This window comes from Loxodonta africana, chromosome 18 (genome assembly GCF_030014295.1).
Source record: "Loxodonta africana isolate mLoxAfr1 chromosome 18, mLoxAfr1.hap2, whole genome shotgun sequence".
Taxonomy (NCBI): Eukaryota; Metazoa; Chordata; class Mammalia; order Proboscidea; family Elephantidae; genus Loxodonta; species Loxodonta africana.
In genome coordinates this window covers 14,194,726-14,215,741 of record NC_087359.1, presented here as the reverse complement: position 1 = coordinate 14,215,741, position 21,016 = coordinate 14,194,726, and the positions used below count along the sequence as shown (strand labels likewise).

Here is a 21,016-nt window from a genome sequence, read left to right as displayed (position 1 = left end):
AGGTCCACCTGTTGTCCAAGTGGCCCTGCCTGGCTGGCCTCACCCCCTGGCTGCCCACCCTGCTGTGACTGGCTCCAGCTCCGGCTCCCAGGCCTGCAGGGCTGATTTACTCCTCATTGGTGGCACAGGAACAGCTTCCTGAATTGAAGACTTCCATCTTCCCCTGCTGATGAGGACGCTGGCCTCCTTCCTCATGGGGCCACCAGACGCTGGGCAGTCAGGGTCCCTATCCGGAAGCTGGGGGGTGGATGAGCTGCCCTGATTCCAGGTGGGTGGGGGGCAGGATGGGATGGTTCTTTAGGACCAGGATTCGGCACCTGACAACAGGTGAAAAAAAGCAGACACTCCTACACCACAGAGGCAGGACCTTCCCAGACCATGAGCCAGACTGGGGAGGGGGACCCTGCAACAATGATGCCAGCAGGGATATCTTCCTGACTTTCACCCCAGTCAGAAGAGGTGGGTGTCATCACCCCCATATTACTGATGGGGAAACCGAGGCCAAGAGAAGCAGAATAATGGCCTCATCGTGCCCCTGCAGGCCAGTGATGGGACAGAGGTCTGAGCATAGCTCCTCCTGGTTTCCCAGCTACGCTCTCTGAGCTCCATTCCCCTGCCAGGTTGCCCACCTTTGGGGGCCTCCCGCGAGCGTCCTGCCATCCCCGAGGGTGGCTCTGCCTACCTAGCTAACTGTCACACACACCCATTTACCGGAACCTTCCCGCCCATTTTCTTTATAGATTCCTCACCATGTCTCATAGCACATGCTGTGTCCCACCTTACAGATGAGAAAACTGAGGCTCAGCAGGGTTCTGTGACCCACCCACAGCCAGGCAGCTCAGCTTGACAACAGCTCTGCCCCAGCCTGCGGCCCCTGAGCCCTGTGTATTTCTGTCCACACACTGAGCCCTATGCCGGCCCTCAGATCGGCAAAAAGCATGCCTGCCTGCTGCCAGCACGTCTGTCTCCAGGTGGCTGCATGTGCACCAGCAGCTGGTGGACTGCACACATAAGTGATAGACACTGAGCACCTACCATACAAGGCACCTTTGCCTATGTCACCTGCCACGCTCACAATGGCTCTGGGAGTTAGCACCATCCTTGTGTTTGCAGATGGGGAACCTGAGGCCCAAAGGGATAGTGGGATGGGGCCAAAGCCCCCCAGCATGCAGAGGCCCAGTCTAAGGGACTTCAGCACACCCTCAGCTGGCCCGTTTCCCCTGGGACCAGCACTTCCCAAGACTGGGTGGCGTGGAGCTCAGGTCCACTGGAGTGTCTTGGAAAAGGGTCCCGTGGCCTGCCTTCTCTGTGAAACTCCATCATGCTGTCCTCACCGTGAAGACTCAGAGGGTACGTTAGTACATTAAAGTTTCTGAGAAGTCCTGCAGCAGGAAGACATGCTCAGCTGTGCTGGCCCTGCCCTTTCCCACGTTCCTCTGACCCCAGGTTCTTTTTCTGCCAAAGGTCTGCTTCCCTGAAGCTGGGGGCTTGGGGAAATGGACCAGACACCAGGCTGGGGACCAGACATCAAACAGCTGCACATTGCTGGCAGAGGGGTCCTCTCCTTGACTGAATGACTAATGGATCCCAGGCCCTTGTAGTGGGGCTGGGTGCTCCCCTCCTTGGCCCTTCACAATTTAGTAGCAGAGGGGCCAGGAGGACAGAGCGGGAGACCTGGACAGCGAAGAAGGAAGCTTTGGAGCGAATGCCGGGTGCAAGGCCTCCAACTGGCTTCCCAGGGATGGAGCCCAGACACTGAATGTGGGGACCATTTTACCTACTGGACACAAAGCACCATACTTGGTGGTGTGCAGGGCGGGGGCTGCCAGCTGAGCAGCTCACTGTGGCTCAAAGCAGGCGGATGCGGCATGTCTGTACCCTCAGAGAGTGACAATGTGAGGTGGGGTGGGGTGGAGGAGGGGCCAAAGACCCTGGGACCGTTCTGAAACATCTGAGGTTTTTTAAACAAAGAGAGTGGACGAATCTATTATTACAGTAATTGAAATCAATTAAAAAGATCCAGAGGGCTGGCCCCAAACCAAAACCTGTCGCTGTTGAGTCGATTTCGACTCATAGCGACTCTATAGGACAGAGTAGAACTGTCCCATAGGGTTTCCAAGGAGCAGCTGCTGGATTCGAACTGCTGACTTTTTGGTTGGCAGCTGAGCTCTTAACCGCTGTGCCACCAGGGCTCTGTCAGAGAGCTGGAGTTGGGGCCAATGCCTGCTTTGGCAGGAAGGTCTGTCTGAGGCTACCTGGGACCCCCCAGATTCTGCTGGGAGTTCCCTGAGAGGGAGTGAAGAGGCTGGGCCACGGCCAAAGCTGCGACAGAGAGTGGGCAGGGTAAAGGTTGAGGGCCTGCCCCGGGGGCCAGGAGGGTCTCTTCTGAGCAGCTGATTCTGAAGTTGCAGTTATATCAAAAGAGGCTGGGGTCAGCCTCCTTTTCATATTGAGATTAGAGAGGTCACACAGCAAGTCAGCTTACCGGATGTGGGGCAGGGATGGGCGTTGTGAAGTACAGATACTTAAAACAGAACCACAGCTCTGGGTGACGTGCCTGTCTGAAGTCCTGAGTAGCTGGGGCCCTTGGCAAAGCCCTTGCCCTCTCTGATGTTCCGTTTTCTTGTCTGGAAAGCAGGTGTCTTAACAGCTCACCTGGACGGGCTACAGGACTAGCGCGGTGTTCATACAGGTAAGCGGGCTCATGGCGCCGGCTCAAAAACCGTGAGTGGTGATGGCCAAGATGTGAAAGACCAGTGTGCGGATGATAACTCAATGCCCAGGCGTGCAGGGAGTCCTGCGGAGACAGCCTGTCCTGGGGAGACAGCCTGCCCTCCCCTCCCTAGCACCAGGGGAGGGGAGAGACGGGGAGAGGGGCTGGGCTTGGATCTCGGCCTGCGGGGTCTGGGCATGGGGCTCTCGTCCATACCTGAGTGTTCGTGAGAAGAGACAGAGGGAAAAAGTTGGTGCTGTTTGGTTTATGATGCTTTTGAAATACTGTCTGGATCAAGGGAAATTAAACATTGCAGATTTTAACTGAGGTCACACTGAAAACACAACCCGCAGTAAATAAAAGCACGGTTTACCACCATGACACCTCCATTCAACAAGGCCCCCTGCACCTCATTTGTGATTATTCCCACGCGCAGTGAAGGATGGGCTCGCTGGTCCCCTCCCTGTGGCACCTGTTCCCGGGAGGGCAGGGTGGGAAGGCCGTGCTAGGAGGGCTGGTGGGTGACAATCAGAGCTGCGGAGGGTGGCCCCATATGGGAGGACCAAAGGAGCTGAACGTCGTTCATTGTGATTGAGATTAAACTGAAAAATCAATTTTTAATTGAATGTATTCTTTGAATAGGCCCTGTTGCCCATGGCTGAACACTAATGGAATTTTCATTCAAGCTGCCCCTTCTCCATGGTGCCCCCTCCCTGCCCTGCTGACCCCAGCAGTGCTGACTAGGCTGGCAGATTGCCCCATACTGGGACTGGATCCCAGGGCAAGGTGGAGAAGACCACCCCTCGGCGTGGGCAAGTGAGGAGGGGGTGGCCCAGCTGGGCTGGGCGGACACCTCGGTTCTTCTTAGCAGGTAACTGCGGCTGCTCCTTGGCCCAGCCTGGGGCCAGGGCTCTCAGGAAGTGGGGCTCTGGGCTCGCGAGCAGAAGGACCAGGCTGGGGCGCTACTCTGCCTCAGATCCTTACCCTCCAACTCCGGCTTCCCCAGCAGTCAAATCCAAGGTGGAGTGGGGGAAGGGGCAGCCTGGCTCTGCATCCTGCCCCCGACGTGTGCCCCGAAATGGGAACTGCACACTTAAAGGAGCTTTTTGGAACTGGGCCCCACACCACCCACCTCATCCCCTGCCGACAACCAAAACTGTCTCCAGACACTACCACGTCCCCTGAGGGGCACAGCCGTCCCTCTGGGAACCACTCTTTAGCTTAGCGCAGGGGTCTCACCTGTTAACACAGCTACAGCGTATTTATACGGCACTTGCCCCACCATCCGGGCATTCACTAAAAGTTGTTGTTGCTGGCTGCTGTTTAGTCAGCTGTGATTCATAACGACCCTGTGTACAACAGAATGAAACATTGCCTGGTCCTGTGACATCTTCTTTATTGGCATTGAGTCCACAGTTGTGGCCACTGTGCATTTTGAGGGGCTTCCAGCCTAGGGGGCTCACCTTCCAGGGCTATATTGGACAATCTTCTGTTGTGATCCATACATAGGGTTTTTACTGGCTGATTTTTGGAAGTAGATTGCCAGGCCTTTCTTCCTAGTGTCTTGGTCTGGAAACTCCACTGAAACCTGTCCACCATGGGTGACCCTGCTGGTATTTGAAATATGGGTGGCATAGCCTCCAGCATCACAGCCACACACAAGCCCCCACAGCACCACACACTGACAGTCGGGTTAGCGCCCCATTTCATGGGTACATTAAACTGACTCCAGGGTGGGTATGGGCCTTAGTCTTACAATGGGCCCTGCTGGACTTGGGCTCGGGACCAGGGCTTCAGACGCAGGCCCAGCTGGCCATGCACCCTTTCTTGGAATCCTTTCCTTCACAACCACGCCTGGGAGACCTCCCACTGCTTACACCTACAGGCAAAGCCTTCGGTTCCCAGGTGTTTGCAGAGCAGATTGACAAGCCTTGTACCCAATCAGGGATCTTAAGGGTTCTCCCTGCTCCCTCCCCACCCACCCCACCCCCCAGCAGCGGCATCAATACCCCTTGGTGAGGGGCAGGAACCTCACTGGGGTCCACAGCCCACTGCCTGCACTGGGCGGGGGGCGGGGGGCACATCCTCTGCCTCCCAGGACTGATCTTGTGTCATAGTGCCCAGCACAGCGTGGGGAACTCGGCCACAGACAGGGCCCCTGTCAGTAGCCGTCCCGAGTCCCAGCCCCTCCTGGTGAAGGTCTGCCGTCCTCAGGGCTCCAGAGCATACCTGGTCCCTGCCTGGGTGCCAGCAAAGCTTGTCCAAAGGGTGGGGGACCTGCCCCCTGCTGGTGAGCGTGGGACCGACTGTCGGACACCAAGGTGTCTCACGGCAGCTGGTTCTGATGGCGGGTGGGCCCTATTTCAGGCTCACTCCCACCAAGAGGGCAGAGAGGGGTGGGCAGTGGCAGGCAGAGTGGGTGTCCCTGCTGCTCACCCACGGGCAGGGGATTTCCATCGGCTTTAGCACAGGACAATCACAGCCCCTACCTGGCTCCTGGGGACACCTGGGGCAGATCCTTTGCTTCCATCTTAATAAACAAAATGAGATGAAATAAAAAAAGTAGGCGTGTGGGAGAGGCCTCAGCCCTCAGGCCTCTGCTCAGTCCGGAAGCAGTGCCCAGTCCCTGGGGTCCTGTTGGCCAGGCTACTCTATAGATACTGGCCCACACCTGCCCAACTCGCATGCACTGACGTGTTTCTGCCGGTTCCCCCCTTCCCATACACACTTTCTCCTACAACCCAAATCAGTAGGCAGCCAAGGTTACTTGGCTGCTAACTAAAAGGTTGATGGTTAAAGTCCACCCAGGGGTGCCTTGGAAGAAAGGCCTGGTGATCTACTTCTGAAAAAATCAGTTACTGAAAACTTTTTGGAGTGCAGTTCTACTCTGACACACGTAGGGTTGCCATGCGTCAGGGTCACCGTGATGGCAATTGGTACTGGTTATTGGGGTCCAGGGTCCCAAGCACAGGCAGCGCCTGGCCTTCTCCAGGAGAAGGGGAGCACTCTGGACCCACCTGGGTGGACATCCCAGTTGTGTCACTACATCTGTGACACCCACCAGCCCTGGGCAGTGTGATGCCCATTTTACAGAAGTGAAAACCGAGGCGCAGAAAAATAAGTAACTCGCACACATCGGAGCTGGCATTTGAGCCACGAACTCTGGAAATGGGTTGTTATGGATTGCACCGGGTCCCTCAAAAGGTATCTTCGCATCCTGGTACTGAGGAATGTGACCTTTTCAGAAAAGATATTATCTGATCGAGTTAATATGAGGACGTACCAGAGCAGGGGTTTAATCCAATATGGGTGGTCTCCATATAAAAAAGGGAGCCCTGGTAGCACAGCGGTTAAGAGCTCGGCTGCTAACCAAAAGGTCAGCAGTTTGAATTCACCAGCCGCTCCTTGGAAACCCAATGGGGCAGCTCTACTCTGTCCTATAGGGTCGCTATTAGTAGGAATCGACTCGATGGCAATGGGTTTGGTTCCATATAAAAAAGAAGAGACGCAGAGAGCCAGAGGGAAGATGGCCATGTGGAGACGCGTCTACAGGCCAAGGAACTCCCGGGGCTACCATAGGCACAGAGACAAGGAGGGATCCTGCCCTAGAGCCTTCGGAGGGAGCGAGCCCTGGCTGGTGTGTTGATCAGGACTTAAAACCTCCAGGACTGTGAGAGAATCAGTTTCTGTCCTTATAAACTACCTGCTTTGTGCATTTTGCCCAGGCAGCCGCAGGGGACTGAGACATACCTGTAAGAGGCTCCCGAGGCTGGTTTCCCCATTCCTTGGGAACCCTCTCCTGGCTGTGGACCTGCGAGGGCTGGGATGTCAGGTCCCCACACTGTTCCCTGCAGCCTGAACTCGTCTGAGCTCACTGGAGGAGGGCAGCGCCTCACCTCTCAGGTGAGAATTTCTTGGGGCCCCTCCACTTCCTGCCTTAGCAAGACCCAAAGCAGGTGGGCGGTAAGGCCCAGGAGGGCACCGGCCAGTCTTCCAGGCCTGGGCTCTGGGGCTGGGACCCCTGAGCCGCTGAGGGCCATCCACCTGCCATCCCGCTGCAGGCTATCTATGCCCATGCCCGAAGGAGGCGGTGGCCGTCCGGGCTCTGACAGGCTCCTTCGATCCAGCCTCTCTCTCATGCTAATGACTGTCAACATGAAACAGAGGCTGTGAAGGGGAAGAAAATTACTCCCTGAAAAGGAATTGACTGATCCCCATCATTTCTCATGGAATCACTGACCTGTGAATATTTCATTACGCACAGTGCTGTGCCATCCATACAAAGCAGCCGCTGCGGTGCGGCTGGGCAGTCTGCAGGCCTGGCTGGAGGAGACCAGGGCTGGCTGGGCTGGGAGCTGGGACCCAAGGGGGCCACACGAGGGGCAACTCACAGTGGAGCCCACGGTCCACCTCTTACCACTGCTGGGGGTGTGGTCTACATGTTTCCTGACCTGGGAGGGCAGCTGGGGCCACAGTACCAGTGTGGTCGTAAGGTCCCCATGGGACAGGTGCGCTGGAGATGAGTGCTCACTGTCAACAGCAGGTGCTCTAGTACAGCACTGACCCACGTGTGGTCATAAGGTCTCCATGGGACAGATGCCAGGGAGATGGGCGCTCGCTGTCAACAGGAGCTGTTCCAGGTTTGTAGGGAGTGGTTACTGCTGACACTGTTTGCTGCCCTGTTCCTGGCAGCAGACCTGGCGCCCACGTTCCCGGGCGCCCATTCTGAGCCCCACAGCTGCCTCTTGCCGGGCCTCATGCACACCCTGGCTCTCCTGTTACACCTGTGGCTTTCATTCTTCGTGGAGGCCTGGTTCCGATGGCTCAAGAATCTCACTCTGTCCTGCTCCAGTCACTGGGGCCCAGGGGTTGGAGGGCAATGGAAGCAGCGATGCCCTTGGGGCCAAGGGACCCCCAAACCTCCTCGACCACAGCACCACGTGGGGTTGAAGCCCGGGAGGGTACAGCACCTGCACTGCAGTGGGAATCAGACTGTGCCCTGCCCCTTCCCAGCTGATCTGTCTTCTGTAAGCCACCTGTCCCCGCTGCCACTCTTTGTTGGCAAAATGCAGCTCACTCTGGAAGCTCCCTTACAGGCTGGTGACGATGAAACAGATAAGAAATCCATCACGCAGGGCTGGCCCGAGGAAGGGGAACCCACGGAAGCTGGCATCGTCGGGGGGTGGACACAGGTCTGAAGGCAGGCTGGAAGACTGCCCCCACCTGGCCCAACATCCTCCCCAGGGGCAGGGTGGGCTGGGCCCCTCCAGGGCAGCAAATTCCGAGGTTGGAAGGCCTGGCGGGGGTGGGGGTGGTGGGGAGGGGTGGCTGGAGTCCGGCTTTCTCCGGGAATTTCATCGGGCTGGGGAAATTCTAGAAACACTAATTCTACACCTCCCCCCTCAGGCAGTGCTGGGCTTTGAGCAGGCGGACCCAGATCCCCACCCAACAACCCAGGATGGGCATCCTGCCCCCAGAGACCTGAAGGCCCCACGCCTGGACGTGAAGGCCCCTGCAGTGCCCAGGGAGGGTCTACTGCCTGCCAGGGGAATGTGACAGCTATATTATTACTACTGGGTTTACAAGGGGGACCGTGTTTCCAAGCCAGCAAACGCATGGGGGGTGGGCCGTCCATCCGGGATTCGTGGACTGTGGGAGCCAGCAGCTCAGCACCCCTCCCACCCCCTACCCCCAATGTGTGCAGCTGCCAGGGCTGATGCACTGTTGGGTAGAATGGGAGTGCAGGAGAGGGGATGGGTGCAGGGGAGGAGTGCCATCCCCCTGGTGGCTGCATCACGGGCTCGCCCTCGGCTGCCCCCGCTTGGAAATGGGAGCTGCTGTCCTGGGGGGAATGGGGGCTGCTGTGAGGACAGGGACTTTGCCTGCAGCAGGAGGGACTTAAGGCAGCCAGGCGTGCGAGACACAGGCAATCGTGACATAGGGGCGTCGTGGAAAATTCCTCCCACAGGCCTGGGCCCCCACCCTTTCCCAGCCTGAGGGACAGTCCTCTCCCCGTGTCTCTGGAGGCTGGGGGATGGCCTGGGCTCACTCAACCTCCTTCTGTGGAACCCCTCTCTGAGACACTGGGGGTTGGGCTGTAGGCAAAGGCTCTGCAGCCCTCGGGAAAAGCTGATAACCGCCACCGAGCTCTGAGGTTCACTGGGCATCTCTGGTTGTGGCCAGGGCTGTGGGCAGAGTCAGAGACTGAGGAGGGGACATGAGCACAGACTGTCCTGAGACGGAGGGGACATTACCACAGATTGCCCTGAGACACAGGGGGCATTACCACAGACTGTCCTGAGATGGAGGGGGCATTACCGCAGACCATCCTGAGACAGAGTGGGCATTACCACAGACCGTCCTGAGATGAGGGGACATTACCAGAGACCATCCTGAGACGGAGGGGGCATTACCGCAGGCCATTCTGAGACAGAGGGGACATTACCACAGACCGTCCTGAGATGGAGGGGGCATTACCACAGACCATCCTGAGACAGAGGGGGCATTACCATAGGCTGTCCTGAGATAGAGCAGGCATTACTGCAGACTGTCTGAGCCCAAATTAAGGATGCATGTTTAGTGTGGAGTAGGGGTGAGAGGGGACAGTACGTTTAGTTGGGGATGAGCACTTCGGAGCTTGGTGTTCCCTGGGAGCTGGCAGCTGGGAGAAGGCATTGTGGTCAGGATAAGACGATTGAGAGCATGGGAGGGGGGTTGGTCTGTTTGCCTCACCCTGGGTAGACCGAGGCCCCTCAGAGGCACGGGGCAAGGGTTCCTGGGAGGTTCCTGGCTGGGAGTGCCCAGGGCTGCTCTGCCAGGTGGGGACACCCGCTCATGCTAAGGGACAGAAGGGGCTGCTGGGTCCAGGTCCCCATATACCTCAGAGACCCAGGTTGAGGCCTTGCAGGGCGGGGGTGGGGGGCAGGAGGAGGGGAAGTGCGAGGTGTAGGGGTGAAGCCCATGGGAGGGATGACCAGAAAGAGGAGCAGGTGGGGTTGAGCTGGTCCAAGGCAGGACACAGTTCAGAAGTTGGGGGGTGTCTGAGCAGGTGGGGGCAGTAAAGGTAGGGACCTGTCTCTCCCCACTTGGCTCCACATGCTGCCAGCCCCCCAACATAGCTCCCATCTGCACCCCCTCCCTCACACCTCAAGGCCAGCTCCCCCAGCTCAAACGGCAGACCCTTTGGTGCCTCAATGACACCCTTCCTAGGATGCCCAGTCCTCTGGACATGTCGCACCCCTTCTTGGGCCTGGGGGAGGTCAGGGCCAACCCTGAATTAGGAGATGGGCAGCTGCCTCCCTGGCGGGGCCATGCCAAACAGAGGCCTGGGCAACAGACCGGCCCTCCCTGTTCTCTTTCCGTATCTCCCCAGCTGGCCTGCTCCAGCTCCCAACACATCCAGGTCAGGCTGGGATGGGGAAGGAGAGGCCCTGGATGTTGCAGGTGCCTGTGGCCACCAAGGAAGTGGCTGTGGGGTCGCGGCCTGGTCCTGAACCTCTCTGGCCTCTGTTATCGATTACATGCCAGGGAGAAGGACAGTGCGCTTGCTGAGAAGCCACACATGTGGAAGGCACATGCTGAGAGGGCATGCACGCATGAAGGTCACACGCACAGAGGATGCTTGGAGGGCAAGCACGTGTGGAGGGTATGTGGAGGGCATGCACGCAGAGGGCACAAGAAGGGCACGCATGTGCGGAGGGCATGCACACATGGAGGGTACACACACGTGGAGGGTACGCACACATGGAGGGCACACACGCGTGGAGGGCACACGCACGTGGAGGTCATGCACACACACAGGGCACACGCAGAAGGCATGCACACACAGAGGGCGCAGGGAGGGTGTGTGGAGGCTCAGAGAACTGGCTGATCAACACCAGCTGGGTCACCATGACTGGTGAGCCCCAGGACACTGACTCTACGGCCCTCTCAAGGCCACATCAGCTGACGTTCAGGGTTCTCCCAGGCACTAGGACACACACACAGTGATGACAATTCTTGGGGGGGGGAGGGGACAACGACCTCACACTTGCCTTGCAAACTCTCAAGTTCACCTTCAGCCCTGCACCAGGCAGGTCACTCTCCCGGTTCATGGATGAGCAACACGCTGTAAGTGGTGGAGCTGCTTCTGCCCACACAGGCCAGTGGGGTGCCCACTCACTCCCCGCCCTCGTAGGCCCAGGGACATAGGAAGTGGACAGACACCCCGGACTGGGAGGGAACCCCTAGGGGCTCGGGGACATGGGGAGACACTGAGGGGCTCTGTCCTGGCCCGGCCACCATCCAGCCGATGGGCCTGGCCACCCCTGGTGAGACCCTTCCAGGTGCCTGCCCCCCAGCTTCACTGCAGTGGAGCCAAGAAGCTGCTGATGCGGTTCAGTAAGTGTGGACGCTGACCGTCCAGATAAATCACAGCGCTGCAATGCCGCCTGCCCGTCCATCCACCTGTGAGGAGAGCGCGGAGCCAAGAGAGCCGGATCCAGAGGCACCAGTGCCCCTGCAATGGCGGGGAGTAACCGTCCCAGGGAGAGGTTGGCATGGGGTTTCCAGCTCAGCTGGGTATCACCCCAAACTTCAGACTGAGGGTGCTGTGGTGCGAGCACCCCCTGCCCACCCCATCTGAAATCCCACGGGGGCCCTGGAGCTTCTGCACCCAGACCTGGCAGTCTGCAGAGCTGCAGGAGGGACAGGTGGGGGTGCACCGTGAGAAAGACAGCCACAGAGAGACCAGATTGATGCCAGAGGCAGTGGGATCCAGGAGGAGGTTAAAGGGAGACAGTGGGACAGCAGAGAATGAAAGGGTGATGGTCCGGGCAGGGGCAAGGATGAGAAAGGGGCACAGGGACCACACCCCAGTAAGGACGGGGGCGGGATAGAGAGGGAGAGGGGCGGAGAGGGAGAGGGGCAGAGAGGGAGAGGGGCAGAGAGGGAGGGGGCAGAGACGCCAGGTGCTCCAGCTTACTGGGGAGAGTGGACCCCTACTTCCTAGCAAGAGTCGAGCCGACTTCCTGGGGAGAGTGGAGCTGACTTCCTGGGGAGAGTGGACCCTGACTTCCCGCGAGAGAGTGGACCCCTACTTCCCAGGGGAGAGTGGCCCTGACTTCCCAGGGAAGAGTGGATCTTGACTTCCCAGGGGAGAGTGGACCCTGACTTCCTGGGGAGAGTGGCTCCTGAATTCTGCGGGAGAGTGGAGCTGACTTCCTGGGGAGAGTGAACCCCGACTTCCCACCCTGGCCACATTTGTCCATCTGTCGGTTGATTGTGTGATGGGCTGCCCCGCTCTGCAGCCTCCAGAGGTGCTGAAGGGTGCTCCAGGCCCTCTCCCTGAGGGTGGAGCAGGGGGGACACTGTCAACGGGCACCCCATCCCTCCTGAACCCCAGAAGCACAGGGAGCTGTGTCTCTGTCCTGGGGCCACTCTCTTCCTCCTCATGCCCCTTCTCACCACCACCTGTCTGTAAACAAGTCACCCTCCTGCCCCGCCCTGGTCCTGGGTACACCTGCCCTGCCCTGCCCTGCCCTGCCCTGCCCTGCCCTGCCCTGCCCTACCCTGCCCTACCCCGCCCTGGTCCTGGCAGCAACAGCCCCGCCCTGCCCCTCCCCGCCCTGGTTCTGGCTGCACCTGCCCTGCCCCTGCCCCAGCTGCACCTGCCCTGCCCCACCCTGGTCCTGGCTTCATCCACCCCACCCCACCCCACCCTGGGGTCCCTTCCACTGTGCAGAACTAGTGACATCCAAGATCCCTCCTGGGGTTGGGTGCTGGCGCAAAGGCCAGAAGGGCTGGAAGCAGCAGGCAGCACCGTCACTGCTTCCTAGCACCCAGTTCACCAAGATGGGCCGAGGGTGCAGCCAGGGAGGCAAAAGGCATGGCCTTCCAGAAAGTGTTCACGCAGTTCCATGCTTATTGGAAGATTTCCAGGTCCCCTCATTTGGGACACTGCCTTTCTCCATGAGGTCCATATCTGGGCCTGTGGGTTGGCTGTGGGTGACAGCCCAGCTAAGCGTGGTGTTGGCATACTCCCTGAGGTTGGGTGCAGGGCTTCAGAAGGAGAATCACAGAATGACAGAGGTGGCTGAAGCCGGCAGCCTTGAGAATCATGTGGGCCAGCCCTTCTCGTTAGCAGAGCCCAGAGAGGCAAAGGGACTAGCCCAAGGACACACAGCAATTAAGAGCAAGAACCTTATTCCCCCAAGTTTCCCACCCAGCACCCTATTCTCTTTAATTTCTCCCAGTCTTTACTTGCTAAACAGACGTTATAATCCCAGGAAAATAAAACAGAAAGGCCTGCAGCCGCACAGCCTTAACATCAGCACTTGTCTCCCCGCCGCTTCTCATCCCACCTTGGACAAGTTCCTCCCACCTTTCTCCGAGTTGGGATCATGGGTGCTGACGGTTTGCACCTGCGTTTCAGCTCAGCCCTCTTCCGCCTACCTCTGAGCTTGCCCGGACCCCTCAGGCTGTGCACTGCGGAGTTTTCATTCTGCACCATCCACTTCACCCTCAAGTGACAATTACAGATTGACTGTCCTGAGAGCTGGGAGGCACAGGCCTGACTCCGGCTCCCATAGCAGCCACAGAGATTGAGTTAAAGGGTGGCATTCAGCCCACTCGCCCGGAGCAACAGAGGAAGAAGGAGAGTCAACAACAGGAGGAGGATATGGAATGTGTGGCTAACTGCCTTCACGAACAACTGCCTCCTTTTCCTTGAGAGCAAAAGAACTGGATGGTGCCCAGCTACCATTACTGAACATTTTGATCAAAGATTCTGTAAAAGAATCCTGATCAAAGTCTGGGGAGGGGGGGATGTAGAACAGAATTCCAAATTCTCATGGAATTCAGATTCTCTATATTGAATATACCATGGATTGCCAAAAGAACGAACAAATCTGTCTTGGAAGAAGTACAACCAGAATGCTCCTTAGAAGCAAGGGTGGCAAAACTTTGTCTCACATACTTTGGACATGTTATCAGGAGGGACCAGTCCCTGGAGATGGACATCATGCTTGGTAGAGGGTCAGGGAAAAAGGGAAAGACCCTCAACGAGATGGACTGACATAGTGGCTGCAACAATGGGCACAAGCATAACAGTGATTTTCAGGATGGTGCAGGACCAGGCCGTGTTCTGTTCTGTTGTGCATAGGGTCACTATGAGTTGGAATTGACTCGATGGTACCTAACAACAACAGAGCCACGTAGGCTGGATGAACCCTGAAACTACTGCTCTAAGATAATCTCTAAACCTTGAGCCAAAAATATCCCCTGAAGTCTTTAAACATTAAGTTAGTAAATAATGACTGCCTTGAGCGTTGTGCTCTCTTGAAGAACTATGTATATGGGATCAAACTGAAAACACCAACTTGTACAGTCAAATAGGAAACTTAGCGGGCAGTGAGTTTATGTCAATGCGGGGGGAACAACTTGGAAAATAAGGCAAGAATGGTTGTGCAACTAGAAGGATGTAATCAATGTCACTGAGTTGTACACATATAAATTGTTGAAGTGGTATATGTTCTGCTGTGTATACTTTCAACAATAAAAGAAGAAAGAAAAAAAGGTGGCATACAGTGGACTGTGTCTCTTCCCTGCCCAAAACTTCACTCTTAGAAGAAAATGCACGCTCTTGCCCCCAGCCTGCAAAGCCCTCCTAGTCTCACCCCTATCTCCCTCTCCGACACTGCCTTGCTCACCTAGTGCTAGCCACTGGGCCTTCTTTCATTTCTTTGGGCTACCGAGTTCCATCTGCCTCAGAGCCTTCATACATGCCATTCCCTGTACCCAAAATGCTGTTCCCTGCAATCCTTTCATGCCCTGCCGCTTCCACTCCTTCAGTTTAAAAACTACCAATTGGTGATATCCTCCTCGACCACCCTGCCTACAGCGAATTCCACATCAACCTCTACCTTAGAGCCCTGTTTTCATAGCACTTAGGCCAACCTGTGGAATCTCTGGGTGGTACAAGTGGTCAAAGACTCACCTGCTAAATGAAAGGCTGCAGGTTCAAGTCCACCCAGAGGCACTCAGAAGAAAGGCCTGGCAATCTACTTACAAAAAATCAGCCACTGAAAACCCTGTGGAGCACAGTTCTACTCTGACACACATGGGGCCGCCACGAGTTGGAATCGGCTCAATGGCAAAAGTTACTTAGTTAAGCCGACTTGTAAACATTTTCTTATCTACTTGCTTGTTTCCCTGTGCCCAGGAGACGGCCAGCGTCACGAGGCCCACATCATCCTGTCTGTACTGCACCCTCAGTGCTATCACATGATAAATGTTTGTTGAGTGGATCCGTGATGGACGGGTGGGTGGAGACAGGTGGCTGAAGGACGCTTGTTGTACAGAGTACAGGGCACACGGGGAGATGAGGACGCACCCAGAAGGGCCTCGTGGGCACCCACGCCCATGCCTCTCCCACAGTAAGTCCACCCTCATGGGGTGAGGTTGCACTGACTGCCTGAAGGTTGTAGCATTGGTCGTGAACTGGTTTCCTGGCCTTGAGGCACAGGGGACATCGAGGACGGTGCTGCTCAGCTGGCAGGTGGCAGAGCCTCTCCCAAATCCTCTGAGTGTGCACCAGCTCTTTCATATCACCTGTGTGCAGGTGTATACACACACATGCATTCACACACATTCACATGCATATATATGTGCACACACCCACACACATTCACACACATGCGCACACACCCACACACATTCACATACATGCATGCACGCACACACACAATGCATACACACGCATGTGCGCACACATGCACAATGCATACACACACATGCGCGCACACACGCACAACACATTCACGTGCATGTGTACACATCCACATGTGCACACATGCATGCATTTACACATATGCACACGTGCACTCGCATGCACACACAGACATGCACATGACACACACACGCATGAACGGGTGGGCAGCATGTCCCAGACTCCTCTCCTCTGCTGTCCCCAGGCCTGCAGTTCCCTCCTTGGCCCTCACCAGCCCCGGTGCCAGTGGCCTGGCCTCCGAGTTTGAGGAAGGGTGAGACTGCAAGGCCAGGCATCCAGAGAGCCAGGTGGGGAGGTGGCACACGAAGCTGTCAGTGGCTGCCTCCCTGCCAGGCCACTTAAGCTCTACCCAGTAGTTCCCTGGGCAGTGCCAGCCATGACTCGAGTGTTTTAGAAAAACAGCCAGGGGATGCCCTGGTGGTGCCCACCACTTCCCAGGGTGCTCCGCCTTGGTAAGTGTTTATTCTGAACACCCAGCCCACAAGAGCAGGTCTGGCTGCGGGAGTGTGGACACCCCAAGCCCCGACAGCTCCCAACCACTGGTCTCCTCCCCTCCTCAGGCAGCCCCGACACAGTGTGACAGTGGGGTACTGCCCACTCTTGGCCGGGTGGTGGACAGCAGGGGAGTCCAGGGCACAGGCTCCCAGCTCCATCAGATGGATACCTCCGGGCGAAGCCAGCATGAAATATTCATGCAGTAAATGGTGCAATTTTGTCTGCATTCAGCCAACTTCATGTATATTTCAGAGTATTATGAAATGGTAACATTGCGCAACAGAGGCTAGGTGGCTGGGACAGCCGGCCAGGAGGGGGCAGGGAAGTTCTTGGCTGAGTGGGGTGGGACAAGGAGACCTCAGCCCCCTGCGAGAGGCCAGGGAAGCTACTGGCTCCCAGATGGGGGTAGGGATGGTGGACGGGGTGCGGGGCAGAGGCAGCCCACCCCTTTGCCCACTAGGAAGAGGCATCCCAATGCCCCCCTCATTCCCATTGGAGGTGGGCAGAAACACTCCCCACCTGCCTCCCCACAGCCACAGGGGCTCGGATTTCAGGCCAAGGCCTGGTGCACTGGTGCCGATTCAGCAAGGCTGAACCGGGGAGCCTCTGGAGATTTCCAATCAGTCCTGCTAACAAGGCTCCGAAAGCAGCCCTTCCCTGGCTCTTCTGGGTTTGCATCACTCCTTTGCAGGGGGCTCTCCTGCTGGGCAGGACTTAGAGTCACGCCCAGGTCCACTCTGGCTGGTAAGGCCGGCCAGCTTCCGGGCTCTGAGGCCATCTCTGGGGGCCCTCAGGTAAGCTCTGGGATGTAGTGACATCACCCAGAGTGTCTGTCTGCTGGGCTAGGGCTCCGGTTTGGGGGTCCCACACAGCCACCCCAGTCCTCTTCTCTTTGTGCACAGCAATGCCAGCCACTCGGGCCACCAGCCCCTGACTTTTGGGGCCAGCCACCGTCTGGCTGGGAGGTCTCCCCATTCTGAGGGACAGTGGGCCAGATGTCTGGCAGCCCCAAGTCCTGTCTAGAACAGGGGAGACCACCCTGAGCTGACTGGCTGGCTCTTTCCATGGCCCGCCCTGCCCCTTCTTCAGCTGGGCAAGCCTAGGGTATTCATGGTCAAACTATATGGCCCATGGGCCAATCTGGCCCACCTCTTGTTTTACAAATAAAGTTTTATTGGAACACAGTCACAGCCAGGCACTTACATATTGCCTGTGGCTGCTTTCATACTACAGCAGAAACATTGAGGAGTTGCAACAGGGACTGTTCAGCACCACAGAGTCTTACATAGGTACTGTCTGGTCCTTTACAGAGCAGGTTTGCTGACCTCTGAGCTAGACAGCAGGATTGGACCAAGCCGGGCTTTCTGGAATCCTCCCGGCTTCTGTGGATGGGAACAGGTCCTTCTGCGGGAAAACAGGCCACGCAGAGGGAGCAGGGACTCTGTGCCCTTGGGCTGGCTGCATCTGCCGCACTGTGGTCACTGGGTGAGAGTGAGTGTCATCCTGGCAAACCACAGAGCCACACTGTCTGCACCTTGCTGACAAGAGTGGCGGCCTCCCTGCCCCTGCCAGCACTCACCAGGGTTTGGGCACACAGAAGGTGGCTGGAGGGCATGGGCTAGTGGGACTCCAGGGGGCACGAGCCCCTGAAGGCACGGCATTCCTGGAGGGTCCCTGCCCTGTTTGTGAGCACCCCTCCCTTCTCTTGTTCCTATATCCAATCTCGCTCTGTTTCCCACCTGGCATCCCCAATTCGCCTGTCCCCATGCCTGCTCTCTGCTTCTGCCCTGGGCTGGCCAGGCCGGGTGCCCATCAGCACCTGGCACTGTCCAGTCTGCAGCTGGCCCTTGCAGCCTGAAAGCAGATGGACTCCTGACCAAGAACCCTTCTGCAGGCCCTGGGCCAACAGCTATCCCTCACCCGGGCTCTCCTCTCTGGGCTCCAAGAGGCTGCCAAATGCCCACTTGCCATCCTCTTGGACACTCTACAAACACAGAGGCCAAGGATCCTTGAGGGTACCTGCTGAAATGCTGATGTTCCGGCCCAACTGGACCCACTGAGAACTGGCCCGTGCTCATTTATTGAGGCCCCAAGGGACTCTCAATGTGGCTAAGTTTGAAGTCCCTGGTGGACCGAGGACAGGTCCCCCCCATAAGCTCTGGGGGCCGCAGAGGCCCAAGCCTGGTACCCAGGAGCACGACCCCTCCCAGCTCCAAGAAAGCCGCCATCGTTGCAGGTGGCTATGACGCATAGACGGAGGTGGGAGCACCCCTCCCAGGCGCCGTCACAGTGACAGATGTCTCCCCGCCTCACCGAGAAGGCTGAGGGTGGAGTGCCCGCCCAGCTTGGCTGGCTGCTGCCTTGACGACCAAGAACGCCCCCTGCCTACCTACCCTCCATCCCCAGATCACCCACACCCCCAGGACAGCATGGTGGTCCGGCCCTCGCCCAGCACCTTCCTAGGTGAGCTATGGCCTTGGGGCAGCCTGTCACCTGCTTAACCTCAGCTTCCCCATCTGTACAATGGGGTGATGGAGCTCTGGGAGGATGACGTCCATGTAAAACGTCCACCCAGCGCCCAGTAGACAGTAAAAATCAGTTGCCAACGACTCGTGGCGACCCCACATGTGTCAGAGTAGAACTGCGCGTCAACGGCTGACTTTTTGGAAGTAGCTCACCAGGTCTTTTTTCCAAGGCGCTGCTGGATGGACTCGCCCCTCCAACCTTTTGGTTAGTAGCCAAGTGTGTTCACCGTGTGCACCACCCCGGGACTCTGACAGGCAGTAAGTGCTCAGTGAACAACTGCTTGTGGTCACTGCTGACAGTGGTGACGGCATGGCTGGAGAGGTGGCTCCAGGGGGGACGTGTGCTCCGATGGGCCAAAAAGCCGCCTGTACCTCAGACCACTTGAGTGACCTGGGCGGGCTGCCCATGTCCTCCGTGCCTCGGCTTCCTCTCCTGTAAAACGAGGCCAGCGTCACATCCACCCCACAGGCTGCTATGACGGCGAGTGAGTTAGAGGTGAAAAAAGCTCCCAGCAGGCGGCACGTGGTGGTGCTATATAGGTGTCCACCATTACTGCTACTGAGGAGCCCTGGTGGCGCAGTGGGTAAGAGCTACGGCTGAAGCCAAAAGGTTGGCAGTTCGAATCCACTAGCTGCTCCTTGGAAACCCTATGGGGCAGTCCTGCTCTATCCTAGGGTCGCTATGAGTCGGAATTGACTCAATGGCAACAGATTTCATTATTATTACTGCTATTGGGGCAGTGGTGGTTCAGTGGTAGAATCCTCACCTTCCACGGAGAGACAGGGGTTCGATTCCCAGCCAATGCACCTCATGTGGAGCCACCCCCCGCCTGTCAGTGGAGGCTTACGTGTTGCTATGATGCTGAACAGGTTTCAGCAGAGCTTCCAGACTAAGACTAGGAAGAAAGGCCTGCTGATCTACTTCAGAAAATCAGCCAGTGAAACCCAGACGGATCACTGTGGTCCGACCCACAGCCGATCATGGGGATGGCACAGGACCCAGCAGCGTTTGTTCCGCATGCTTGAGGTTGCCATGAGTCAAGGGCCAACTTGATGGCAGACAACAAAAGAGAAACAACACAAATGCTCCTCTGAGTCTCTGCTTTGCAGAATCAGAGCCTCACCTGTGGCTATCATCTTTGCTCCATCCCGGAGCCCCCAGGTTTCCATTGGCTGATTTGCAGACGTCGGTCACCAGGCCTTTCTTCCTAGTCTTAGTCTGGAAGCTCCACTGAAACCTGCCCAGCATGACAACGACACGCAAGCCTCCAAGGACAGCCTGGTGGTGGCTGTGCTTGAGACGCGCTGCCTGAGAATTGAACCAGGCTCTCCTCCGTGAAAGGTGGGAATTTACCACTGAGCCGCCCCTGCCCCTGCCCGTCTGTCTTAAAAAAAACAAACAAAAAATCTGTTGCTGTCGAGTCGATTCCGACCAATAGCGGCCCTATACGACAGAGGAGAACTGCCCCATAGGGCTTCCAAGGAGCAGCTAGTAGATTTGAACTGCCTACCTTTCTGTTAGCAGCCGTGTCACTTAACCACTGCATCACCGGGGCTCCAAAAATCGAAATGTCCCTGGGTGGGCTTGAACCACCAACCTTTCAGTTAACAGCTGAATGCGCTAACTGACTGCACCACAGAGACCTCAGTCCCTTCTGTCTAGTGGGGCTAATATGCCTCCCTGCACCCTCTCCCCTGGAGCCCCAGCCCTGCCATCTGCCCAGCTGCCTCTCGCCAGGCGCCGGGCATGGGTGGGGGCGTAGGGGTTAATGACTGCCCAGCGCGTGCTGTGGATGGGTGCTGGAATGTGATCTGAGAGCAGACACCAGGCGCCAGGCCCTCTGCCCCCCTCGCCTCGCCTGCATGCCCCCACCCCAAGAGGGAAATACAGCCAGGACCTGTGGCACCAGTCAGGGAGGGGCCCAGCCCTGCACCAGCCTCTCCTCCTCCCGTGCAGTGAAAACACAGCGGCATGTGAGCTGATGGGTGAGACCTCCCTGTGCCCCACACTAGGAGCTCACCTGGGCACGCAGGTGCACACGCACCCAGATCTGCCACGTGCCACAGCATGGGGGAGAGTGCACACATGTGTACACACACAACACACCCACACAATCACACACACCCACACACTTATACACACACTCGTATACTTCCACACACCCACACACTCCTAGACACACAGACGTTCACGTCAACACGCCTACAAGTCACTCGCACACATGCACACTTATACACACTCACACTCATACTTCCATACTCACACACATTGATAGACACATACGCATTCACATGTACACACTCAGTCACTCACACGCACACTTGTATTCACACTCATATAATTCCACACACCCACACATTCATATATACACACATTCATGTGGACACACACGCAGTCACTCATGTACACTTATACACACACATACTTCCACACACCCACACCCTCATAGACACATAGACATTCATGTGAACACGCCCACAAGTCACTCACACACGCACACTTACACACACTCATAT

General features: G+C 57.2%; 1 non-coding gene across 1 annotated transcript; it reads right to left on the bottom strand.

Moving 5' to 3' along the window:
- Positions 1-20,069: 20,069 nt before the first annotated feature.
- On the bottom strand, positions 20,070-20,143 carry TRNAN-GUU (transfer RNA asparagine (anticodon GUU)). The gene has a single exon. It is a non-coding gene; the product is annotated as a tRNA-Asn (tRNA).
- Positions 20,144-21,016: the final 873 nt, after the last annotated feature.